Source organism: Antechinus flavipes, chromosome 1 (assembly GCF_016432865.1).
Source record: "Antechinus flavipes isolate AdamAnt ecotype Samford, QLD, Australia chromosome 1, AdamAnt_v2, whole genome shotgun sequence".
NCBI lineage: Eukaryota > Metazoa > Chordata > Mammalia > Dasyuromorphia > Dasyuridae > Antechinus > Antechinus flavipes.
This window is the reverse complement of record NC_067398.1, coordinates 390594542-390617361: the sequence shown is the minus strand read 5'-3', so window position 1 is coordinate 390617361 and position 22820 is coordinate 390594542. Positions and strand designations below refer to the sequence as shown.

The window sequence follows — 22820 nt, the reverse complement described above, 5'->3', positions numbered from 1 at the left end:
AAATAAAATGTTTACAAACTGATTAATTGTAGAGAAGATTTTAAAGTTGCTCTGGGATTTAATGATCCAGTTCACACTGAAAATCACTGTAAAAGAAATTAATTTCCTGCTCTACTTCTTAGTGATAGCAAAAAAAAAAAAAAAAAAAAAAAAAAAAAAAAAAAAAACAGTGAAGGGAGACAGATGCATTTCAAAAGCATTCCCCACTCTGATGGATGAGATCCATCCAAGTCCAAGTTGAAGAATTATGCCCTATAGTAGGTAAAATTCTCCAAATGCTCCTAATTGTAGAAAGAATCACTGTGGCTGCATCAAGCAATGGAAAACTGCTGTGACCCTTGCAAGAGATCCAAGATTTTGGCTTAGTTATCTTAAAAGAAAAACCAAGTAGATAAAATGCCTAATGATGAACAACTTATAGACCTTGTGTGTGTGTATGCACTTGAGACAAACAGGAAAAATCAGCAATGAGTTTGACCTAGAATTAAATAGGAAGAAGAAAATGAGCTGGATTCTCTTCAGAAAATTTCAGAGTTCCTTAATGAGTCCAAACTTTTTCGCAAAACAAATAATCATGCAATTTCATTAAATGGCCATGAAACAAGAAATACAGTAGTCTCTTAAAAAGTGACTATTACCCAGATGGCAATGGAGAGGCCCATTGTGGATATAACATGAAAGTAAAGGATATCAAACATAATTAATAAGACCAAAAAAGATGGGATAGTTATAGAACAAAGCAAAAACAGATGGAAAATCCAACAGAACCAATGGCATTTTATAATGTCAAGAAAATAAGAAAGTTACCTAGAATATTGGGTGCCATGGAAAAACATGAATGACTTAGAATTTGGGTAATATGGTAAATAATCAAATTCATGAGCTCACAGCTTCATTTGATTTGATGTTGGCATATCAGCTGCATATCCCTGTAGCATTTCAAATGCCATTTACATAAAACTGAATCATCTCAGCTTTGTGAACTTCTCCAAAACCTCATAATATACTTTCTAATCTACTAAGAATCATCTTCACCCTCATACCCTATTTATTATTATTTTTCTTAAAGGATATGTGTCCAGTATTTCCCCTTTTTAAAATATTTGTTTCAATGTTTCTATATTTTTATTAGACCTCTATTTTTGTCTGTCTTTCTTTAGTAGATAATTCTGACTTAGCATTTTCTAAAGCTTACTAGAAGATATGTTTTGGTACAAAAATCTAACTTTTTAAAATTTAGTTCTTTCATTTATATGTGATATAAATTTAAAATTCACAAAATTCTTGCATTAGCATTCTTTTGGGATATAAACCTCAACATTCAGATGCTTCATCAATCCCATCCCAGGTCACATATTTCTCTTCCATAGATTTCCTTTTTGATAGATGAGGATAATAAAAACCCATCCCTTGCATAATTTAGAAGGGGGGAAAGTGATATCAGTAAGATGGGAACAGGTGTTGGATGAGAGCAGGGTATATTTATTGGTGAAATAAACATAAGACTGCATAAGTCAACATTGCCTTATGTCTCCCTGAGCTCTCTCCTGTGAATTCTCTTTTGTATTTTTAAATTCCAAGTGTGGGGAGCTCATCAAATAGATTCTGTCCATACTCATCTGGCTCTTGGTTTTCTTTGGTTTTCTCTTGCAGCCTCTGAAGAAATATGCTCCTAGAAAGAAAGCTTTTCTCAATAGCACAAATGGTTTTCTTACAGGGGCTGCAGGCATCGACACTCTCCTAAAAGGGACAGTTTAGTCATTCTTTCCATGTCACTTGATTTACTGCTTGATTGCAGGTGTGTGTGTGTGTTGGGATGGGGGGGGGGGGGGGGGGAAGGGGGAGGGGGAGGGAGAGAGATCAACCAGACTTGCAGTGTTCTATTCTCCAAAATAACAGCTTTATCCCTATACCACACTGAATTTCTATGCATTTTTTTTTATTGTTGTTGTTTTGTTTTTCAGAGAGGTGACCTCTAAAGCTAAAGCCCAAGCTTGACCTGAAGAGCTAACAAAGGCATCTGTAATGGAACCAATTAAAAGATGTGAATATCATTTACATGTCTTTGTTCCCTTTGCTGGTCACCCAGGAGTCAATGGAAAACAACTAAAAAAGAATCAATGTCCTTTTTTGGGGGCTCAGATCCAGACTCCAACACCTCCTCACTGGGGAAGTGCCCTGAGGTTAATGAGGGTTACCACTTGTCACTGGAGCCTGATGCCCTATTTGGGAGAAGGAAGAAGAATCATCAACTAATAGATAATGTAGAATAGGCTATTTCCCCTCAGGTGTGTATTGGAAAAAACATTGGAGTTAGAGGATCTCATACAGCCCCTCTCTGATGACTATTATCTGTGTGACTTTGGTCAACACAACTAAATCTCCTTGAGGCAAAGTTTCTTCACTTGCAGAATGTCCTTGCTAGCTTCTGTATTCCCTTCTAGGCCTGTATCTATGGTTTTTATGATCATTCAGCTATAAGTTTAGGAGTTTTGTAATTGTGAAATCTGATTATCATCACTGAGTATGTCATAGAATCACAGAATCTCAGTTATGAAAGAAATATCATAGGCCATCGAGTCCAGTCTGTACCTGATCAGGGATACCATTCTTTAAATTTGCTTCACCTAATCCACTTTTTAAAAAATCATCCTAATTGCTTTGGTCTCATTCCCACTGTCTCTTCAGCTTTCTCCTCTATTTCTTTGTACTTCTGTGGATTCTTAAGATTCCAGCCAGAGATGTCACTGTAAGGCACAAAGGGACAAAAGAAGGTTTAGGTAAACTCTAAAGATCAGTCATCTATAGAATATGCTTTCCAGTCTTAGGGTGATTTGTTTTCTACTGATGAGGTCTAGATATGGGGTACCTAAATGAAATTATGGTTTAATTGAAGTCTAGGGGCAGGTTTGGGGTACAAGGAGTCAAATAGAGCTCCCCTGCAACCCCTCTGGATTCGGCGCAAGGATACAGAGTTAAATGAGGTCTAGTAAGGGGAGAGTTCTGTGTAAAGGAATTGACAGGACTAAAAAGCTAGATTGATAAAAGAGGATTATTATGGGATTGGGAAGTAAGATTTAAAGTATAGTGAAGGAAATAGGTGAAGGTAGAGATAAGAGAACACCAGAAACAGGATTCCAGTGGACAGAGGGTCCTTGGGGTGTCACATGTTTTTACCTTCTTCAAAGAGGGGGCTCCAGTTTGATTCTTTTATAAGGAGAGATTTAGCTAAGGGGCCTATGGATGCAGTCCCAAGTTGGCTCTTTTTGGCCTTCTGTGGGGGCTTGAGTTTGCTTGATGGGGATTGAGAAACCTGAGCAGATCATTAGAATGGGGGCTGGGAAAGCCCAAGTTGGCTCAGATTCAGGTGGGGCTGGGACAGGCTGGATCTTCTATTGGGGTTTAAAGAGGTGCTTTTGGGATTTGTGAATCAAAAGGTTTTAGCTTCCTGGATTGATAATGCATCAACTAGGAGGGATTGGGAATCAAAAAGGAATAAATCAATCTACTTTCTTAAAGGGACCACAATCCGAGTCACTACCTCATTCATTTAGACCATTTAGAATCTAAGAACACTGATAGGGTTCTTGTAACAGAAGAAATGTTCACAGTTATATATGTCCCAGGAAATGGGATCAAAGCCACATGTGAATTGTCAGTGAGATTTAAAAATGTTGCTAGCTTCTACATCCACCAAGCAATGTTGAAATTCAGAATTTCTGGAACACAGTATTTTTGTGGTACAGCCCTTATGATGTAGTAATCTTATTGATCAGAATGCTAAGCCCACAAATATTACTGGCTGTCAGAGAACAGCCCATTGATTAATGATAACAGAGTTTCTGAAACTAATGAGCAACAGTAATGAGGTGCTTAAAGTTGACACAGGTGCAGAACAAAATTAGGTGTCTGCCAGTTGACCTAGTGACATTTCAGCCTAAAAACACATCTCTAGAAGGTTCCCCTCCCCCAGCTTTGCCCAGAGAACTATGAGTATTCATCTACATAGAAAGTCAGAACCAGACCACTCTTCAACTCCATCTCTAATCCATAAAATTACCTTATCTTTGACATCTCTGTAAATTTATTTTTTTGCTCCTGGTTCTTTGCTAACTTCTTTTGAAATTTAGCCTGCTTTAGTTGGCATTACAATTATGATAAACTTTGCACCTTGAATTGGAGATGGTCTGAGCTTGCAAATTCTTTTGAGACACAAGATGCTGGTCTGAAATCCCAACATTTTGGAAATCCCCCTTAAACCCCAGTAGAATGACTTGTAAAGTTATTAAATTCTTTCCTACTGTTGCAATAAGATTTTTATGTGTGCATCTAGTTATATACACAAATAAATAAGAATATATTAATAGTAAAAAAAAAAAAAAGAAAGTTACTTAACCAATTTATGATAATTCAGTATAGTCCTTTTGGTTTTGATTTGCTCTAAAAAGGAGAATTTTTTATTTATTTGTGCATTGGCCTTAGAATAAGAGCTCATGGCCAAGGGCCCAGGGCAGAGGGAGCCATGCTGGGTGAGAGCCCACATGAAGTTCCATGTTCAGGGGGAGCACCATATTTATCTAGGTCATTGGCAATGTAGAAGCTCCAAAGGAAGGTAACCAGCAGGGGAAAGTCCCTCAGGCTCATCATGGGAGCTGGACAGGCAGGATACTTGGGTTCTAGAGAAAGGAAGAAGACCTGGGAGCTCATGGATCTCCTCAAATGCTCACAAAGTTGTGACCTGGAAAAAGAATCTGACTCCTGTGTGGTCTCAGAAGGCATGAATGGGAGCCACAAGTGCTGCTGCAAAGAGCCCTAATAAGTTCTGTGATCAGGAACAACTTCCTGCCAGTGAAAGGTGACCAACAATGATAGGGAAGGAAGGAGGGAAACGGTTCTCCAAAAATGGACGATTAGAAACGGAGTCTGGTGTTATGGGCCAGAACTTGAAACAAGCTGCTAAGTCACTGGAATTGATAGGACAATGTTTATGTATTTAGTTCATGCCTTTAGAGTTTACATCTTTAAGAGAGTTTACACATTAGTTTACACATTAGAGTTCACACCTTAAATTGTGGTATATGAATGTTATGGAATATTATTGTTCTGTAAGAAATGACCAGCAGGATGAATACAGAGAGGCTTGGAGAGACTTATATGAAGTGATGCTGAGTGAAATGAGCAGGACTAGAAGAGCATTATATACTTCAACAAAGATACTGTATGAGGATGTATTCTGATGGAAGTGGATTTCTTTGACAAAGAGACTCAGTTTCAAATGATCAATGATGGACAGAAGCAGCTACACCCAAAGAAAGAACACTGGGAAATGAATATAAACTGCTTGCATTTTTGTTTTTCTTTCCGGGTTATTTATACCTTCTGAATCCAATTCTCCCTGTGCAACTATTTGGTTCTGCACACATATATTTTATCTAGGATATACTGTAATCTATTTAACATGTAAAGGACTGATTGCCATCTAGGGGAGAAGGTGGAGGGAAAGAGGGGAAAAATCGGAACAGAAGTGAGTGCAAGGGATAATGTTGTAAAAAAATTACCCGGGTATGGGTTCTGTCAATAAAAAGTTATTATAATTTAAAAAAAAAAAAGAGTAAAGCTTAAAAAAAAAAAATAGAGTTCACACCTTTAGAGAGCATATATAAGCTAGGAGCCTCAACTAGGATTGACTTTGGGAGATTCACAAGTCAGAAGTCCACAAGCTCACTCTCGCAAGCAGAGTCAGATTCATTTCAACTTTCACCTTTGTGCTGGCTGGAGGCTTTGGATTCAGAGGGAGCTAGAGGCAAAAACTGGAAGAGAGAAAGGACTAGCAGCAAGAGCTCTCAGAACCAAGGAGAAAGATAGGCCACTACGAAAGCTAACTGGGCCCCAGGTAAAGATTCAAGACTTTGAAGGAGAAAATACAGGATTTGGACCTTAACTCCTGGCTGCAGTTGAGGTGATTATTACTCAGAATTGAAAGGAAACTTGATACATCAACCAGATAACCAGGACCACATCAGCTGCTGTTTCAGAAGCAATAAATTCTGTCCCCCTCCCCCAGGGGGATCAAGTGACATGGGTTTGAAAGAGCCAGTCTTCCCTGGAGAAAGAAGAAGGAGCTAGAAGAAGAGAGAAAGCTGGGTAATGCCCCAGCTGAAGTGGATGAGAAAGGAAAATATATCAATCCTCATATTCCTGAGTACATCTCCTCTGTGCCATGGTATATAGATCCATCAAAAAGACCCACTCTAAAGCATTAGGCCCCAACCTGAGAAACAAAAAGAGTACAGTTCATCTGGAGAATGGTATAAGAGAGGTGTAAAGAAGAATGTTGTGACTACAAAATATCGCAAAGGAGCATGTGAAAATTGTGAAGCTATGACCCACCAAAAAAAAAAAAAAGATTGCTTTGAGAGACCTAGGCATGTTGGTGCCAAATTCACAGGAACTAACATAGCACCAGATGAACATATACAACCTCAACTTATGTTTGATTATGATGGTAAAAGGGATCGCTGGAATAGTTACAACTCAGAGGAGGAACATATGAAGATTGTGGAAGAATATGCCAAAGGTGACCTTGCTAAATGTACATTGAAAGCTCAGAAGCTACAAGAGGAATTAGTCTCAGGAAAGTTAATGGAACAAGTGAATTCCCCAAAACATCAGTGGGGGGAAAAAGCACCAAATTCTCAAACAGAAAGAGACCATAACAGTGAAGATGAAGATAAATATGCAGATGACATTGCTATGCCTGAACAAAATTTTGACTCTAAAAGATGAATTACGGTCCAGAATCTTAGAATTAGAGAGGACATTGCTAAATACTTGAGAAACTTAGATCCCAATTCTGCCTACTATGATCCAAAAAAAGAGCAATGCGAGAGAATCCCTATCCCAATTCACGAAAGAATCCTGATGAAGTTAGTTATGCAGGAGACAATTTTGAGCAATACACTGGAGATATCATTTCAATGGCACAAACACAGTTGTTTGCCTGGAAAGCTTATGACAAAAGGTCTGAAGTGCATCTCCAAGCAGATCCAACAAAACTGGAGTTACTATTTAAATGATTTAAAGTCAAGAAAGAAGATTTCAAAGAACAACAGAAAGAAAGCATCCTAGAGAAGTATGGAGATCAAGAACACCTGGATGCTCCCCCCTCTGACTTACTCTTAGCTCAAACAGAAGACTATGTGGAATATTCAAGACACGGAACAATCATCAAAGGACAAGAGAGAGCTATTGCCTGCTCTAAATATGAGGAAGATGTCAGGATCAACAATCATGCACATATTTGGGGTTCCTATTGGAAAGAAGGTAGATGGGGATATCTGTCATTCCTTTGTTAAGTTTTCCTACTGTACTGGAGAAGCTGGGAAGGAAATCGCTAGTGCAGATGAATATATTCCTGATAATACTATAAGAGAAGAGAAAACAAGCAGACCAAAAACTTTAATGGAGCTTTACCAAGAGAAGCAGAAAAAGGAGAACAAGAAAAAGAAGAAGCATAGGAAGAGTAATTCTGACAGTGAGGGTGAAGAAAAGAAGAAACACAAAAAACTGAAAAAGGCATTAAATGCTGAGGAGGTCCAACTTCTCCATGTCAAGGAGATCATGCAGGTAAATGAGAGGAAAAGGCCCTACAATAGCATGCATGAGACTGCAGATCCTACCAAAGAGGAAATAGAGGTCTATAGAATGAAATGTCAGAGGCCGGATGATCCCATGGCTTCTTTTCTTGGACAATAATATATATGAGTTGAAAGAAGATTCTCCCAAATTGTATAGTCTGGAAGAAGATATTAGGAGCCTGGGACTATTGGGTGTTCTTCTGCAAGAACAAGATGGACTGATTATGGGGTCCTTTTTAATGCTGACATTCTAAGAACACTATTAGGGGATGGGATCCAAGGAGATTTAGGAGATTCTCTCTCCCTTTATTCTTCACAAATACATACAAGGCAGCAAAATAACTGTTTGGACATATATACATATATTGTTTTTAACTTATGTATTTAACATGTATGGTCAACCTGCTATTTGCAGGAAGGGATGGAGAAAGGAGGGGAAAAGTTGGAACAAAAGGTTTTGCGATTGTCAATGCTGAAAAATTACCCATGCTGAGATCTTGTAAATAAAAAGCTATAATAATTTTTTTTTTTTAAAGTATTTATTTTGGTGAGGCAACTGGGGTTAAGTGACTTCCCCAGGTCACACAACTGGGAAGTGTTAAGTGTCTGAGGCCATATTTGAACTCATCTTCCTGACATCAGGGCTGGTGCTCTCTCCACTGCGCCCCCTAGCTGTCCTAAGTACGAGATTTTTAACAGACACGGGAGCAAGGAGATCCTCAGTAATGCATCTCCTGGAGAGGGTTAAATTATCTAAGAAAACATCAGTGACCTCTGGGGTTAAGGGAGAGCTTCATGGAGCCTGTGAGCATTCCTTGTGAAATCCGCACAGGGAAAGGGAAAGATGGAGCCTACTTCTATAATCCCTGAAGCTATTCTAAAGAATTTATGATGAAAACCACTATCCATATCTAGAGAAAGAATTGATTGTATGTGAATACAGATTGTAGTATACTTTTTTCCCTTTATTTTTTTGAAGGCTTTTTTTTGGAGGGGAGAATCTGTGTTTTGTTTGTTTTTGCAACATGATTTTTTGGAAATGTTTTACATAACTTAAGTGTGCCTTCTCAATATGGGTGAGGGAGGGAGGAAAGGAGAAAATCTAGACCTCAAAGTTTTAAAAAAACAAATGTAAAAAAAAATGTTTCACATATAACTGGGGAAAATTATCAAATCCCAAAATTAAAAAAAATTAGGCCCATGATGACACAATTGGTTGGAAGTAGGATTCAAAGCCGATTCCTCTGATTCCCAGTACAGCACCTTTTTTCACTACAATATGAAGTAAATATTCTCTATGGTTCTTGGTAGTCAAAGATTCAATGATTCCAGAATATTCTGGTATAAGTATGCACCTGCTTTAGAACTAGAACAAAAATAACAACAAAGAGTTATCTCATAGAAATTTTCAGTATTACTCAAAACCTGACTCAGCCCATTATTAACTATGTAACCCTTGAAAAATACTAAACCCCTCTCAGCCTCTATTTCCTCATCTAAAAAATGAAGGGATTAGATTAATGGTCTCTTAGGTCCATTCTAAATCTGTTTTTAAGATTAGCAATAATAATGAACTTTTTAAAAAAAGAAAGTGTTCATCATCAAAATATTTTGTTGGAATGATCATTTATTATCAAACATTAGCTACTAACACTGTCTTGTTGGCAAGGACTATATCTTCTTTATCTCTATATTTTTCCCAACACTTAATAGTGTATTACACAGGAGAGTCACTCAATAAAGAAAACCCCAGTGTTTTGTTTGGTAATTTCTTTTTTGCTTCTTACTTGAGAGCCCTCTCCTTTTTAAAGTATATTTAGCTAATGAATTTTCACATTTGAAAATTTCATATTATAGGGGAATACAAATTTTGAGTATAGGTGTCACATAGAAGGGATTAATCCTACATGATCCAGGCAACTGTTTTTACAATACCATTCCCTGGGAAATTGTAATCAAATTAACCTAACCTTTCTAATACCTCAGATTCCTCATTTTTAAATGAGTGAGTTGGTAGGGACCATGTAATTTCTTGAAAACCTTCACAATTCTAAATGTTTGATGTATATGAGGCATAGTACTTAGTCACAGATACAATTAAGTGCTAATAATTAATTGAGATCCTTAGGTAAGTTATAAGCAAAGTCTCCCCTCTTCCTGTCAAATACTGGATTCATCCAAATCATTGTTGTAATTCCAAAGATTTGAAAACAAAACAAATGGAGTATAAAGAGGAATTCTATGATACCTATTTCATCATCTAAAAGTATATCGTGTATAATACAGAAACTGATTATTCATTCTTTAGGTCAAGGATTGTAACAGGAGCAGAATGCAAAACAGGACACAGGGATGATATGTGAGAGCTTTGAGGTAGAGGCGCAGGTAAGTGCTATGTGAAGGTAGGACTAGACCTAAAAGGCGGCACTAGCTACTGCAAGTGCCACACTCCCTCTTTAGTGTTCAGGAAGCCTTGCACATTTCCCTCCTTCTCCATGGACCAAACTCTTTCACTTCAGTTCTATCTCCTGGTCGGTCTGTCTCTATGGGATCCGGGTTGGTGCCGGAGGATTGGTAAGTTGGCCCAGCTGTGCCACTCAGGATGGGCAAATAGAGTAGCCCAAAAGAGACTCTATAAGCAGTGACTGAACAGGGACCATGCAACTAGGATTTCACCATGTAGCAGGTCTACAGAGCAGAATGGAGACAGAACTCTGCTCTATTGAGTGGAACGTATGGTGTGGGACAAACTATAATGATGGTCTCAGACTAAGAGGTGTTAGGGAAAGAAGTTTATAGTTTATAGTTATAAGTTTATAGTAAAAGTAAAGCAAGCAGAATTGGAAATTGATTTTTAAAAGTGGGAGTTAGTAGGTAATCAGATGGCTTCCTATGATAAGGAAACACTGGGAGCCATCCCAGAACAGCATCACCTCATTTATCAAGAGATTAGAAGCACTTAAGAAGTGCAAGCCACAATCCATTAAAAATAGATAATGAAGTGCAAACAGAAAATCATAAAACAAATGAGGATTGTAAACTGGCACTCACTCACTCTCTGCCCTACTTAAAAAGACTATAAGTGTTTTTGCTCAACTTGGTAGCCCCAGAAAAGATCCAGAAATAACTGTCCCATCATTTACCTGGGGCTCTGCATGGGGACTTCTGCAGTTACTAACCAGATACCTAACTTAAAATTAGACAAGGTGAATACTCTGAACCTATTTCAGAAACTAGTTGGACAAATTCAATTGTTAAAGGGCTCATGCCCCTATTCCAATTTCTTTGATGCAGCCTTTATATGACATCTTGAAAGGAGAGTCTGATCTAAACTCCCCTCATAAATGGACCTCCTCAGTGAAGGACACAATTTATAAGATCATTGTTCTTGCTTCTAAATCTGAAACAGCAAGATGGGACCCCACTTTTCTCATAGAGGTCTCTTTAGTAAACCAAAAAAGTCCTTTCACAGTATTACATCAAGGTAGTAAAATTTTAGAATATGTATACATGAAAAGACCACAGAAATTGTTAACAAACCATATTGAAATGCTGGAAGAATTTACTCATAAGGCAGTAAAAAGAGCTTCTCATCTAACAGGGAAAAGACCCTTACTGTATTTACCCTTTGAACCAGGAACTAGAGAAGTCATGATTCAAACTTATTGGCTATGGGCGTATTGTGCTCAATAGGCTACACTAAGCCCCCATTCTACATGCTTAATCCTTCCCTTGCTGTCCCACATCATGGTATAGCCCACTCATAAGACAATTGTTGTTGAGTCTGTGCAAAGTACAAATGTCTTTACTGTTGCTACTAAGAACCACAAGGCCTCAATCTATCATGAGCGCTCAAAAGAGATTCTGGTGATAGAAACTCCTTATGAATCCACCCAGAAAAATTAGCTTTTTGCTATTCTTCAGACCTGTAAAAGATACCCTGAGCCCATTAACATCATATCAGATAGCTTATATGCTATCCAAATGCTGAGAGGGGTTGAGGATGCTGTCCTACAACCTCAGAATTCTTTAACTGCTATTCAGTGTGTTCCGTTTTTCCCTCCTCCACCTAGTAAAGGAGTTAATCCCCGGCGTTTATCACTCATTGATTTGTGGCAAATGGATGTGACCCCTGTGGGCTGTGTGGCCATCCACATCTGTATTGACACCTTTTCTCAATTCCTTTGGGTCACAATGGTCTCCCATGAGAACACTCCTTCGGTCATTAAACATTTGTATAGTTACTTCTCCTCTCATAGAGTTCCTAATACCTCTAAGCAGATGGCCATCTTCCTTGCCACATTCACCATTAAACATGTTACAGGGATTCCCTATAATCCACAGGATCAGGTTCTAGTAGAATGAGCCCATTGTATTCTGATGACCAACTTTATTAAACAGAAAGGGGGAGGAAGTAGACAGAATTCTCAATGACCTACACAGGAAGACATGGATAAGACCTTATATACTTACAATATTTTGTGCCTAGACAGGGATACCAGCCTCTTTCCAGGAATGATACAATTAGCACAATGTTAGAAACAGGCAGAAAACTAGGCTCCATGAAAACAGCACTTCAAGCACCAGAGAACAATCAAAAGATCCTTGGAAAGACGTGGAAGGACATTGGTAAGGTCCATCCTTAGTACTTTGGAGAGAGCCGGGATATTTATGTCTTTTAGGTCCTGATGGGGAAAGCTGCTAGATTCCAGAAAGAAGAACAAGGAAAGTTTCCCCTATTAAAACAGGGGCCAAAGAAGAAGAAAAGGAGATGACCCAGGAAATGCCCAAAACAACGCCATAGTGGGGAGATGACTATCCTTACTGGACTGGCTTAGTGATTGGATCAAACATACTTCCTTTCCCATCCTCTTCTATTGTATCCCATGAGCTCTATGTAGCCATTTTTGTATTGTTGCTTCTTTTGTTTTTGCCTACTTTGCTATGATGCTTTATATGTATTCTTAAAAATTCTATAGAGGTGCTTAATAAAGAGCTTCTCATTCATCAATATGAGAACACTAGGTCTTATTAATAAAAAAGGGGGAGATGTAAGAGGAGCAGAATGTGGAACGGGGCACAGGGATGGTATGTGAGAGCTGAGAGGTAGAGGCCTAGGTGAGTGCTACGTGGAGGTAGGGCTAGCCTTAAAAGGAGTCACTCGCCACTGGAAGTGCCATGCTTCCCTCCTTAGTTATCAGGAAGCCTTGCACACCTCCCTCCTTCTCCATGGACCAATCCTCAGATGATTCCCTCTGAGCTCCTACAGGAAATCCCTATGAACAGAGGATATAAGCGAGACTGTGTTAAAAATAAACTCTCTTACTTCATCTCTACCTCCTGGTGGGTCTGTCTGTTGGGTTGGAGCCCGAAGGCAGGTGAGCTGGCTCAGTCATGGCCACTGATGGGTGGGCAGATACAGTAGTCTTAAGGGATGCTACAAAGAATCATATAAGAAAGATGTGTATAAAACAGTATGATAAAATAGAAAGAAAATAATAGAATATTATATATATATGTGTGTGTTTAAATTAAATAATAGAAAAGAATACTGGATTTGGGATCAAAGAACTTGACGTAAACTCTTATTCTGTTATCTACGATATGAATCCAGAAAGTTCTCTTGAATATTTGGTTCACATTTTTCTTACCAGGAAGAGTCTGGACAAGATTATTTCTAAGGTCTTCCAAGCTCTGAATCTTCTAATTCTATAATAAATATTCAGAAAGAAGTCAGAGACGATTAGAGGAGAGGGAAAATGAAGTATCAATACTTAGTAATACTAGTAATATACTCTCATCTTTGAGAATGACAAAATCAATGTATGATTCATGATATGATCTGAGGTACTCTACTACTGTTGCCAAAATATGTGTAGTTTTTAACAATTTGCAGATCTAGCCACTGACTAGTTTCATATCTCTAAATCCATTTGAGGAATGTCAAATTGAAGAAAACAGAAATGTAACACATCTAAAACTGAACTCATTATCATTCCCTCCAAACCCTTCCTTTTTCTTTTTACTTTCTTTGTTGACTACACTGTTGAACTGCTACTGCTATATGTTGTATAAGTAATATATCCTTTTTCTCATTTGTCTTATTCTGGTTTAGCAAAGAGATTGGCTAACATTAATTTTTGCAAGAACTTGCTTTAATGATTGACATTCTTGAAAAAGTTTTCATTACTTTCAACTACATTGCAGTCAAGATCAACTATAATTCAGAAAGAACAAAAATTAATCAAATGTACTATAAAAGCTTTGGAAAATGTAAAGATAAGTACTGGAGAAATATGAATAGAACTGAAGATTTATTAAGTCAGATAAGTTTAAAGATATTACATTTAATAAAAGAATTAATGCTCTTCCTAGGAATATGTTGTTAGAAAATGTAGTTTAGCACATGAAATTGGTTCTTTTATTGGACGGAAATAATGAAAGCATTTTTAATTATTTTAATTTATTCAAACTATCTACTTGGCCTTATATAGATATTCTAGTGTCTATAAATATGGCTATGCATATCTTGTAAAATTATCATTTCAATGATTTTTTTTTTTTTTTTTTTTTTTTTTTGCTGAGGCAACTGGGGTTAAGGTACTTGCCCAGGGTCACATCTAATTAATGTTAAGTGGCTGAGTCCAGATTTGAACTCATGTATGCTCCTGACTTCAGGACTGGTGCTACCTCCAGTGCACCATCTAGCTGTCCCTTTCAATGAAATTTTAAAACGTAAAATTGATTTTCATGATTTCATACTTAATTAGTATCAAAATATTGAAATCAGTATAGCTATAACTTTAAAAAGATCAATTTAATCAGTTTATTAATATAATCTATATGAAAATGAGAAAAAGTTTAACATAAGACTACATAGTAGATGTAACAACAATAAATGTACTGAGCAAAATGTTAGCAGAGAAGATGAAACTACATTTGTTAAATCATTATTGAATTGCAGCCAAAGAGGTTGGCTACTGATCCAAGAATATGGCAAGTTTATGAAAGCATTTTGGGAAAATCAATTGGCTACAAAAGTTTACAATAAAGTATTATGTATTTTGTTATTCATAAATTATGATCTATACATCCTTTTAATATTTATGCTTATGCTATATATATAACAGGTGCTTAATAACTGCTTGTTAAATTGATTTGATTTCATTCAAATAGAGCTTACTAATTGGCATAGATTGTAGATTATTTTATGTTATGTTCATTCTATATATAATTGAATATAAATGCAGCAGAACAATATTTAAAACCAATTCGATAAACCATCAACTGACAAGTATTTATTAAGCATTTATTCATATATTTGATTACTTATTTGACTGTTTATGACAACTATCTATTAAATATCAGGTCCTAGATACTGATAAATATTGGAGATACAAGAATGAAGAATGAGTTTACAATCAAATAAAAGGGGCATTTACATGGGTCAGAGGTGTTTGGGGCAATTGCACCTACCCAAACTGACTACTCAGGAATCACTCCAAATGATGTACAGAAAGAATTTATTAGAATCTCGAGAAGTGGACCATCCTGGCCTGTGGGCCCGAAAGGACAGCAAAGATACCCACAGGAGGAGAGTCATTCACTTGAAGATGCTTACAACTTTTATACATTTCAGACAAAGAATCCCCCAAATCCCACCCTTTACAGGCTGTGATTGGTTACATAAACCTTTATCTCCCTATTTGGTCAGTGGAATGCAGTGAAAAAGGTGATATACAGCTTCGGCCACTTAATTCCTTCTTTGGACAATGAAATGTAGTCCAGGTCACATCTAAAATCACGTGACTGGGGCCTAGAGGCCTGATCTACTTTAGCTAACACTCTCTGATCAATATGTGCTTAATCTGTAAGTTCTTCCTTTCCACACAGAGGATAGAACACTAGCCCTGAAGTCAATAGGGTCTGAGTCTAAATTCAGCCTCAGATACTTAACATTTACTGTATGACCATGGTCAAGTCATCTAATCCCAATTGCCTAAAAAAATGAAATAAAGCTTACTCATATGGAAATGAGATGTGAAGAGATTAGAACATCTGGATGGTGATAAAGTATGGTTCTTGAATCAACTTATTTTTTTTTATTAATTTATTAATTGAAGGTTTTAAACTTGCCTTAGAATACTTTAACACAAAAGTTAAAATGGAATCCTTTCTGAGGATTATTATTTTGTTTTGTTTTTCCTTCCTATGATATGACTTATAGAAATGGGTTATAGCCATTAAATGAGAAAATCAATTGCTAAATTTTGAGTGTGAGCATTTACACCTCAAAAATCAGCAAATGCTTCAAATTAAAGCCTGACTTATTGTTTTCATTATTTAAACTTAAGAAAATGATGGAGAAAATGTTAATAATGCAGATTAAATTTAAAAGTGTGCCATATATACATTTTCTCTAAAGATGTAACTGTTAAAGATTTCACAAATCTGCATATGAATAATTTTTCTCTTTAACCCCAGTAACTATTCTACAGTGGGCACTTCTAAGGATGATTTTTTTACTTTCTTTTTGCTATGCAATATTTTTTACTATAAAAGTTTTAAAAACACTTCCTTAGCTTGAAAAGTACTCACTTTTTAAAAAATTATATTTTTTGCTTCTGGAATTTGCATGTATCTCTGTGTTGTATGGAATTGCGCAAATTCTAGTGCCAAACATTCTCTTCATTTCATATCTAGACAATTGGATTATCATTCTGTGCGAAGATTTTTAAAAGCTCAGTTATCCTATTTTATAATTAAGTTGAATTCAAAAGTAAAGCCAATTCAGAACATTAGTATTCAGGCTTGAAAATGATGCATACCAATAATCAGAAATGCAATATGTTGTTTCATTCACAATATCTATGTATTTGCATTGAAATAGGAAGAGGTTAATCTAAGATCCAAGGTTTTCCTTAGTTCTGTATATCCCTATTCAGAATTCATATAATGTCAAAGCTGGAAGAAATTAAGTGATTGTCTGGTTGAACTCCCTCATTTCCCTGTTAAAGAAACCGAGGGTTAAAGAGGTTAAATGATGATAATGCAAATGATCTTTATAATAAAAGTTGGCATTTTAGAGCACGTTCTATCTCCAAAAACATATTAATAGCAGGATATAATTCTAATACATATGGTTCTTCTTTTGCCTAAAGGTGAGAAAATAATGCATCAATGCCTTGCCTAGAGCTAAGATTTCATGTTTTCAAATTTTCAACCAGTGTCATAATTTTTGCATCTAGAGCAAGTACAACTGGTGCCTTGAGAAAGCAGCATAAAATTCACATTTATTTAAGTGGCAACTAGCCTAAGAGCTGAATTATCATTGCTGGGAAAAAAAAAAAAAAACAAATAAAAACACTTCTAGTAGAATATGGAGAAGAAGCAGCAGAAAACTCATTAGCTATGTAGTACTAAATTCTATTGTTTCTACCCAACTAAAGAATTTCAGATATTGTCAACACCTTATAAATTTTGTACCCTGGGGCAAAGTTACTATTTCCTCACCTTAGGTACAACTCCATTTCAACTTAGTGTTCCTTTCCATCTCAAGATATTTAGGTTTGTAGGTTTTTGGTTTTTTTTCAAATCCTAGAGCCATTCTTTTTTTTTTTTTTTTTCCATAAAGGTCATTTGATACCTTCAATTCTTTCTGTGAATTATATTAACATATTTAATAGATTCTCAATACTACTAATAGGACACCTATTTCAAAATCTAAATTACTTATTAGCTGTCAGATCTTGACAAGTCACTTGAACACTCTGTGGCTATTTCTTCCATTATAAAATGAAGGGATTAGATTTAGTTTATATCAAAGATTATTCCTAGTTCTCTATCTCAGGAAACAAGTAAGAAATAACCAGTTGCCCACAAAATGCCCTGACCCTGTGTAGAAGTGATATGATTGAAAATTGGCAAATACCATCCTTTTATTTCACACTGATTATTGAATATCAAATGATAATAACCTTTAATCTCTGCAAATCAGAGCCTGGTTTGATTTGGCACCCTCTTAATGAAAACTCCCACGTTTTATTTGCCAATTCTCTAAACTATTCAGACTGTTGGAATAAAACCTCTGACTCGATTCCAGAATGAAAGCAAGTCAAGCCAGAATCTCTTATCCTAGATGTCAGTAGTTTAGTTTTTAAGATTTTTTTTTTCCTTTCCTCTATCATTTTTCCATGTAATTCTTTTTAAGCTGAACAGATAAGTAGGAAAAAATTCCTGTTTGGCTGACCTGAGTTCATCTACCAAAATGTGAAAGACATCATGCTTCTATAAAGTCAGTTTTCTCTGTACTTCAGAGAATGAATCATCATTTAGTAACCCACGTGGGCACTTCCCTCATAGCTGTAAGTCTCCAGTGATTCAGAGGCTATGTGCCCAGTAAATGTATGAGCTTGTCTTGAATCATTGTTACCATGAGAAGAATCAGGATTTCTAAATCATAAATAGTAACTAATGGATGTGATCCTCTGTTCCTTCTCCAAGGCAGCTGCTACATAAGGCACACACCATTTAGCAGATGCCACATGCTTAATTTTATAATATGTATGGAGAGAAAAAAAGAAAAAGGTTATGTAGAGTGAGCAAGGACTATGAACTAGATTATAAACATCCGGAGCACTAAGGAGCTCTCTGATCACATTCAGGGTATCATAGTAAAGCTGGAATTGTTTGTGATCTGAACCTTATTTAGTTTTTCCTCTGGTGTATTTTATAGTTTTGATGGATCATATATGATTTAACAAGATGACTATTTCCACTGAAGACTTCCAGGCTGCTCAATCCAGGCAGCCTATTAGAATGCTGCTTTCATTGCCTTCCACAAGGCAAGAGTGGCTCCTAAAATGCAAATAGAAAATGACTCACTGGTTCCTGCATGTTTTATTTAGCCTTTGCTTAGAGATTGGCTCATATCAGAAATGTTTATATGCCTGCAGTTCCATTCAAAACTATTAAAAAGCATAGCTTCTAGAGCGAAGGACTGACAAAAAGGAAGTAAATTACTAGAGAATCTTTTAAATGGATTTTCAGTGGAAATATACAAGTATGTCTAAGGAATTTCTCTTGTCAACTTATGCAAATCATTCCCAATGTAGGTCACATATCCCCTGTTTTACCTATATGCACTGATATAGTATCTGGAGATAACTGCAAAAATTTCTTTCAAATTGTAAACAACAGGAAGGGCAGAGAGAGACTGAGATTGAGCAAAAGAAACATAAAGACAGAGCTTGAGATTTAGAGCCAGAAAGAAAGAAATCGAATAAAGGAGAGAGATTGAAGGAAAAGAGGGAGAGACAGAAAGACATAAGAAAGGCAGTGTTTGTCTATTGCAAATGTTGCCTAGCCAGACAAAAGGCTACATTATAAGCATAGAGTTTACAGAAGGTAACCAGCAACCAAATGTCTATGCTGCTCCCCACCATGCAGGTGGTATGAAGTATATTAAACCCATGTTGACCAGATAAAAGAGTTGATATGAGGTAGTGTTCAAAAATATTGAAAATAGGAAATTTGTGATTCTGGACTTCTCATTTCACAGTGGAATTTCTTCTTATTTAATTCATTATCTTAGAATGAGTATACAAATATTTTTTATCTGTTCTGGCCAGAATCTTTGAGGATCTTCCCCTCCCAAATTGATATTTTTATGATGGTAACTCTGGCTAACTTTTATCTCCATTTATATAGCTGTTAATCATTGAAAGGGCATAGTCTCAGACAAACTGAGACCTGAGAAAGAACTTAAATTAGAAAGGCCAAAGTGATCCATAGTATCCTGAGCCATGATCAATTGTCTTGACTTTTGTCTTGCTATTGAACTTCAGTGCCTCTGGAGGAGAGAGTGGGGCTCATGGTTTTGCCACCTGTACCTCACTTACATCCAGTCCATTCTAAAGTCAAGATATCTCTCTTGTTATTCCCTTGGGCTTGTTCAAGATCGAACAACAACAACGATCTCCACAAGCATTCACATGAAAAAGACACACTCAAAATATTGAGATTATATAATTTATCAAGCATAGAAAAAATGACAGGAAAAAATGCCCACAAGAAGCTCTCCATCTTTAGTCATATAACTCAGTTCCTCATTTCTCCCCCAATTTCTTCAGTTGTAGCCAAAGAATTAATGAACTGAACACATCCATATATCATGTATAAAGGCAAGGCATGTGTGTTCAGGATTCTGGCTCTTGGCCAGAGTATAGACAAAATAGTACAGGGGAGAGAAAGAGCCCTATCTCTGACTTGTAAATTCACCAGGATTCATGGTCTCTAAAGATCTCAGGCATTAAAAAAAAACTTCTTTTCTTTATGCTCTGGTGCCTGTGCTCTAAGTTCTGGATTATAGATCTTTACAGTAACAATTCTTTGAGTTCTCCTTTCTCTTCACCCAGTCATAACCAGTTCAAAGGTTTCTGTTGCTAGCTGTCATGATAAGCAGGAATTGTCAATCCAATCTCATTAGATTTCCCTCATTGCAGTGATCAAAAGAAACAAAAGTAGCCTCTGTCTCAAGGGCTCAGTCTAATTGCTGTGACAGTCCTTTCCCTTTATCACATGGTAAAACAGACAGTGCTAGTCTCAAGGACAAGAAAACAAAGGTAATATATACTCCCTTTCTCAAGGGTCCTTAATGAGTATGTGTGTGTGTGTGTGTGTGTGTGTGTGTGTGGGTGTGGGTATGTAATGAACCCCTTAGAAACTATTTGTAATGTCAATTGACTTCTTGGAATCGTATTTTCAAATATAAAATGAAATTGTTCAGTTGTTTTTCAATTGTGTCCAATTTTTTGTGAACCCCGTTTGGAGTTTTCTTGGCAAAGATACGGAAATGGTTTTCTACTTCCTTCTCCAATAAAAATAAAAGATATGGAATTTAAAAATAAATCAATGTTATTGAAATAAAAAATTGAAGTTGTTTTTCTTTTCATCAGAGCTCACAGATCCACTGAAACCTGTGTCCATGGCCTACAAGTTAAAAATTCCTATCCTAGTCCATAATATCTGAATATAGAGAATAAATATTTTCTAATCTTTAGCATCTTTAAACATCCTAGCAAAGGGATGGGACTCACAAGGTTTGGGTACAGAAAAGAACAAGGCAAATATCACAAACTTTTTGGAATTCTCTATCCCTATGAACCATCAACATGCTCATTATCCAGGGATCAGAAATATATCAGATAGAAAAAATAGAAATGAGTGAGCACAGGTTACAATATTAATAACTATCCATTTATGTAAAGCTTGAAAGTTTTCAAAATGCTTACATATTATCTTATTTTTCCCTTCAAAATAACCTGAAGTAATCACTAATAGTAAGCTAATCCTCATTTTATAGAGAAAAATGAAATTCAGAGAATACAAGTGATTTCTCCATGCTCATATAGCAAATGTGTTAGACAGAGACTGGAACATTGGACTACTTGACTTTAAATGTGCTATCCTGCCACTTTAATACCAATAAATATGTAAGAATAATAGATTACATTTCTACTCTCAATCACTTATTTTTTTATTTTTAAAAAATTCCTATTTAGTGTGATTTTTATGTAGGAGATAACATTAACATCAGAAGATACAAAATAAAATAAAAACACATGTTGTTGCTTCCTAACTCAATAGCTACAGTGACAAATGAAAAGCTTCAGAAAATTTACAATTGATAACTCTCATGGAACATTACACAACATATTGGCAATTTCTTTATGAGGAGTATTTAAAATCCTTAACTATTTTGGATGTGATGCTTTCAAACAAATTTGTCCAATCCCACTGACCATAGTTGACCAAAGGAAAAATCTTCAAACTCTAAACTAGTTAGCATGACTTCATAGCAAATTCTAGATTATATTTAAAAAAGGAACATATTTTGAGTATAAAAGGAAACAGGAATTATGAAGAGATGACAACATTTATAAAAAGACATGTGTGAATCAATGTATATCTTCTATTGATAGTATTATTAAAATGTTAAATGAAGGGAAAACCCTGAATTTCAACAAAGCACCTTACAAAAACCTCTAATTCCAGAGCTAGTGTTTTTCCACCATTCCATATCACCTCTCACAGTCCCAAGGAGTGCAAAAAGATAACCTGCAAGATCTTTTCTATGTCTAAATCTTTTTTGTTGGTATTTTGTAATTGTTGTTCAGTCTTTCAGTTTTGTCACTCTTTGTGATCTTAGCGATCAAAGCATACCAGGTCCTTCTATCTCCTGCCATATCTTGAAGTCTGGCCAAATTCATATTCATCGTTTCAATGTCATTATCTATCCATCTTATCTCTTGCCATCCATGTTTCCTTTTGCTTTTAATCTTTGCCAACATGAGGGTCTTTTCCAGTGAGTCCTGTCTTATTATGTGGCCAAAGTATTTAAGCTTCACTTTCAGTATTTGACTTGTCAGATAATAGGCTGAATTAATTTCTTTAAATATTGACTGGTTTGATCTCCTTGCTCTCTAAGGGACTCTCAAAAATCTTTTTCAGCACCTCACTTTGAAAACATCAATTCTCAGCACTCAACTTTTCTTATAGTCCAAATCCCACAATGCTTCATTGCTACTGAAAAAAAGTACAGCTTTGACTGTGTGGGCCTTTGTTGGAAAGGTGCTGTATATGCTTTTTAATTTACTGTCAAATTTGCCATAGCTTTTTTTTCCCAAGGGCAAACATCTTTTAATTGCTTACTGGAAAATTCTTCAAATACCTGTGATATTATCTCTCCTTTGAGGCAAAAATCCACACTTCTTTAACTTTATCTTCATGATTAAAAGACACAGGTTTTAATATTTGTTGTTTTAGTAATTAGATACGGTGGCTTTGTTTAGTTTACTCATCTACCTTATCTTGGTTCTTTTTTATTTATCAATAAGATAAATGAGCCTGAAAATGACATTTAGGGCCTTCCAGTTCTAAAATTCTATTTTTATCTTCATTTTTCTCAATTACATTTTAAAATGTTAGAATAAAGGGCAGCTAGGTGGTACAGTAGATAGAGTACCAGCCCTGAAGTCAGGGGGACCTGAGTTCAAATTTTACCTCAGACACTTAACATTTCTTAGCTGTGTAACCTTAGGCAAGTCACTTACCCAATTGCCTCAGCAAAAAAAAAAAAAAAAATTTTGAAAAATGTTACAAATTCCCTCCTTTGAGAAAGGG

The 22820-nt window shown here is 36.1% G+C and overlaps 1 pseudogene; it reads left to right on the top strand.

Moving 5' to 3' along the window:
• The first annotated feature begins 4781 nt into the window (after positions 1-4781).
• LOC127545975 (pre-mRNA-splicing factor SLU7-like) lies at positions 4782-7755 on the top strand (annotated as a pseudogene).
• The last annotated feature ends 15065 nt before the right edge of the window (positions 7756-22820 follow it).